The sequence below is a fragment of the Capsicum annuum genome, chromosome 10 (genome assembly GCF_002878395.1).
Source record: "Capsicum annuum cultivar UCD-10X-F1 chromosome 10, UCD10Xv1.1, whole genome shotgun sequence".
Taxonomy (NCBI): domain Eukaryota; kingdom Viridiplantae; phylum Streptophyta; class Magnoliopsida; order Solanales; family Solanaceae; genus Capsicum; species Capsicum annuum.
Window position 1 is genome coordinate 17,910,963 of NC_061120.1, and position 5,802 is coordinate 17,916,764.

Below are 5,802 nucleotides of genomic sequence, written 5' to 3' on the forward strand. Positions count from 1 at the left end.
ACCTAGTGGTATTAGTACAAGAGCTTCTAAAATAATAAGAGTACAAAAGTGAAATATTAAGAGAAATACACTAATACAAATTATCTTCGAGTATAACTTAGAGACTAGTCTAATACATAAGAGAGGGATAAGTAATACTCCGAACGCCAGGAGCTAACTTTGAGCCTCCGAACCATGGCTGCTCCAAACAATGCACATATCAATGAAGATAACCCATACTATGATCTGCAGGAGGCAGAAGTGTAGTATGAGTACCAAATAAAGAGTACTCAGTAGGCAACTGCCAAATAAGTTCTAAAGATAAATCAGATATATATACAACACATAAATAGAATGGAAACTACACCTAAGCGTCCAAAAATCATATGACAAGTCAATGAGATAATAAGTAACCACTATCCTGTTTATGTTCAAGAATCTAACATAATAAGGCTAAGAAAATATCAGGGTGAACTATACTATTTTTGCTACATTCAATGGATGATAAAGCTCTACCGTATATCCCAAGCTAATAAATGAATAAAGGGAGGCACGGAGATATATTAGCAATATACAAGGTAAAAAACGGCTATACAGTATGATTAAGTAAAGGAAGGGATTTACGGTAGTACAATAGCTACATATAGCTAGATATAGATACATATATATATACATATAAACATGAGGTCACCTCAGAGAATAACCTAACTCATCATCTCCTTATTTTAAGACCTCCTTATAATACTATTAGGTTTTAATACCATCATACTCAAGGTTTCTAATCCACATAGCTAGATATGATATAATCATGCATAATAAAGCAATCACAAGATAGAAGAAGCCGAAGACATACCTCAAATCCCAATATTGGATCAATGAAAAATCTGTCATAAGCTAACCATAATAATGATCATAACAATGATTATAACAATATCAATAATAGCGTGAATAATCAGCTACTCTAGACAACCAAATACCTAGCTGAGCCAAGGTGTACCTCACCACCCCAGTCTCGAAAGGTTCAATCAATATACAACAACACAAAGTATATTCTTCACCCATACCTATGCAACCATCCCATACTGGCTGATAAACATGGGTGCATACTGGTGATAGGTAAAACATATGCAAGTATGAATGAAAAGTACATAACCAATATTGCAGTCTCATCATCAATACCAGCATCATTATCATAATCAATCTCTGGCTTTGTCGGGTATCAATATGTCTCTATAATAGTATTCTTTCTCCTTACCGGGTATCAATAAGTAATAACAATAGTATCCTCCGACCTTTCTGGGTTTTAACATCATCACTTAGAATCCTCCGACATTGTCGGGTATCAATATCATCAATGTGCATGGATATATTACCAACTACTCATTATCCATGTTTCTTCCACATTTCTCATCAAACAGCCATTCACCAACATAAGCAATCATCATTAATTACCATAACTAAGTAAAATATACTAATATACTTATAACCATAATCATGTCATCATAAAATATCTATTTTGTCAATACTTCCCAACTACTCGTTATTAGCTAACCAATGCTTATTATTATTAGATCACTAATTCGCTAGTCATCATACAACTTCTAATTATTAGCCTAAATATCATCCTTCACATAATCCTTATTGATGGGATAGCAACTAACCATTATTTATTAAATAGCCAATACCTAACATCTAGTCAAGATCCATCACTAGACCATAATCATTATTAATCCCCTATTCATTATTATCAACTAATCATCCTATATTTGTTAATCATTAGTAGTCAATAAATTACCATTTATCATCAAACCATTCTTTATTAACTAACACTACTCATTAACTAACCATCATTTACCAACTATTCCTCGTTTATCAACTATTCGACATCCTAAACTTAGTTATCAATATAAAGTATATTTACCTACACTAAATTGGACATCATTATTAGCCAAGTATCAACCATCACAAGCTATCATATCTCCACTAAGGTTCATTAACTAGTACATTAGATTTCTAGCTATCAAGTGCTATAGCCACCTAATAGACAACTAGCTACCATATAATTTAACCCCTAATTAGATGAATAGTCATAAGATCATATTTTAGTTGGAATCAAATAAATCATAGATACAATAATCATGAATGCACTGAATCTATGTATGCCATCACCAGTTTGAATTAGTGGAATAATAAACGTCATACCACATCTGCCTCTGTCCCATATAAGAGATGTGTATACAAATATATATATATATATGTAATATATATATATACTCATGAACTATAACCGCATCCTTTACAAGGATAAACACTTGCCAAATATACCACTAATATCATAACATGGCCCTCGGCCCAATAATATGCCCATAATTACAACATCATAATCACAACTTTTGGCCCATATACATATTCGGGACTCATATCAATAATTATATTAATAAGTCATAGCATATCTCTAATCATCTCACTTATAGTAGGCATCTCATATCTAAGAGACATACTATCAATAAACATATCACGTCTACAAAAAATCTCATATATATAGGTCATTCATCATGGCTATGAGGAAAATCACCTTTCTAGGCCAATTATCATATCTAAGAAGAATATCGTCTCTATAGGTCAAAAAATCATAACTAAAATAAGATAGCATCTATATAGGCCCAACATCTTATCTAAGAAGAAATAGCATCCCTATAGGCCCAACATAAAAGCTAAGATGAAATGGCATCTCTATAGGTCCAATATCATATCTAAGAGAAAATAACATCTCTATAGGCCAAATAACAACTCTAAGAGTAAATAGCATCTCTAAAGGCCCAATATCACTCCCATAAGGAATTTTATAACCATAACTCATCAATCATAATACCGAGAAACATCATCACAATTTACCAACTCATGAGGTAATCTTATTATAAAGGCTCACTAGTCCTAACTAGGCCTAACATCTCAACTAAGTCCACAATGACTAACACAAGTCTTGGACTAAGTGGGCCTGACGATCCCACTTCTAATCCTCAATTTCCATAATAAGGCACACTATGCCCCAAACTAGGCTAAGGTATCTAATCTAACTTCTAGATGTCAAATAAGTCATATTCAAGCCTAAGATAGGTTTTTCGACTGGATACAAGGTATCTCAAGTCAACTCTACCCAAATTATGATTTCAAGACAACCACACTAGTCCAATAAGATTATCTATACTAATCACTTTTCCTACGCTAAAACTATATCCTAAACCTAGAATTATATCATATCTATGCTACAAACTAATCTAAACTAGGGAGAAGGAAATAGGATTCAAAAAGGTTATTAGCATACCATCAGACAAGTCTAAAACCCTCATCTAATCCCCAAGCATTAATAATCAAGGCTAAGTTATCCTACTCATAATCAAGTCGAACATTCATGTTCAGATGCAATATATATCACACATCATCTAAGGAGAAAAGTGGATAAGAGCCTACCTCAAAGCCAAATTGCAAAACCTCACTTCATGTACCACATGCAAGTCTTCACTTCATAACCCCCAAAATATCGTCACACCAAAATCATAATCTACTCATTAATACAAGTCTAATGATACCTATATTGCACGATTATGCTTCTAGTCCAAAATGAAACGAAAAACACCAAGTGTGTCCCACTTACGGAAAAATCATTCCCAAGGTCTATCCAAGACTCATACATAAACAAGAAATCAAAACCCACAAAATAGGTGAAAACCAAGTATTATTTGGGCTAAAATCAATCCCTAAGTGAATTTGGGATATGGGGTCAAAAACAAAGAAATTCATTAATAATGTGATGAAATCTTACTTAATCTGAGTGAAAAACATGATAATATATGTTAAACAAGCTTCCAAGATACCCATAAGACTTTATTTTGAGTTATTACACTCATTTTGGGGTTTCTAGGTTTAAATGATAAAGGAGAAATTCTTCAAATGCATCTTGGGGTCTATATATAGCCCCTACAAGTAAGGAGATGTTGCGGTCTCGATCGCCACGATATTTTTCGGGATCACAGTTGCACCAGATGACAGTAAAATCAAAAATAAGTTTTTGACCCTTGGAACTCATTCGAAATCCAAAGAATATGATCCAATAGTAAATTTTAAATGCAAACCACATATCAAATCAATTGGAATCATCAAAACTTTCATACGAGATTATTTAGGCAAAAAGTGAGGCCCACACCTATAGTTTCATTATTTTCATAAAATTCGCTCAACTGTCCAAAATATTTTTTGGAGCCTTGGGACCTAAACCAAAGGTCCCCCTATCCTAAATTCGACATTCCAACATGATGGCGAAGTCAGATTTTCAATCCAATGTCATTTTGACAAATGTGGTTCCCATACCCATTCTTTCTAATTTTTAACTTTCCAACCAATAGGCTGAAATAAGCTCAGGTGCATTGGGACCCAAACCAGAGGTAAATCAAAATTTTGTATCTGCTGGCGTAGTCAAAATTTCAATCTGAGATCGCTTCACTAAAGTTTTCGTCCAATGGCTATTTAAAACCAACGAATACTTCAAAATAGGTAATTTTCTCTAAAAACCACACAAACTGCCGGGTAACCGAACCATTGATCCTAAAAAGTCATGAATAACTTGGGGTAACTATGCAGAAGCACAAGCGGCAGAAGTAAATGGATATATGAAAAATAATACACAACCCCCTTTAAGCCCAAATTAGAATCTCCAACCATTAACCTAGAAGTCATTCATTAAGGTATCTTCCACTTGTTATCGGCATACCAGTATACTTGCAAGCTGAATTAAACATGCCAAATGAATCCACATAACCTTATTGACTCCCAATTTCCATTTAAATTCCAAAACCAAGGACATCGATGGTAATATAAAATCCATTAATACAACACATTGAGTTCAAAAGAAAGTTAAACCATGCATTTTGTTCATATTCAAAACATGTTTACAAGGTGGGTTGGGGTTAATGCAATTATCAAGACAAATTTCATCCTATTTGAGGAAACCCATGTCCCCTATTCCAACTATTTTAATAACGTCCTAATTCAGTCCCCAAAACATCAATTTAAATCATGAATTGTCAATTTAAAACATAGGAAAAAGTAATTCAATCAGTAGAAACCAAAACCCTTCAACCCAATTTCAAAACCCACAATTTAAATTACATGAAATCCATTCAATTAATACCAAAATATAAAATTTAAGTTTAAGGAAGAGAAACATGCCTGAAATACATAAGAAATTGGAGTCAATTCAAAGTTTAGAGCCCGAAAGACGAACTCACTGTAAAACCCTTAAATATTCTTGGGTTTTTAGTATAAGAGAGAAAGAGAATGATTTGATCTTTGAAAATTGAACAAAATAGGATTATTTTATGTTATAAGGTCGTACAGGGTGTAAAAAAATCAAAAACCCCTCACCCAAAGTGAAAAAAATAAAAACTGAATGAAATTAAAACATTGGTGTGCCACGCCAATATCATGGAGGTTAGCCTCCATGCCACGCCAATATCGCAGAGGTTAACCTCTGTGACATGGCCTTATCGTGGACCCTCACCACCTCGGGCTCCCAAAATGACCCCGAACCCCTTATAAAAATCATAAACTTTCCCAAAACACTCTTTTAATATCCTTAAATATAATTCAAGTCAAAAATAGAAATTACACATGTGGGAATGTCAAAAATAAAATGATCAAAAATTTTAAAGGTTCTTACATTATCCATTCCTTACGATCATTCATCCTCGAATGATGAGTTAGGGCAATTTTAGAACAAGAATAGTAGGAATACATCAGAATCAAAAGACAAACTTGAATTGCAAC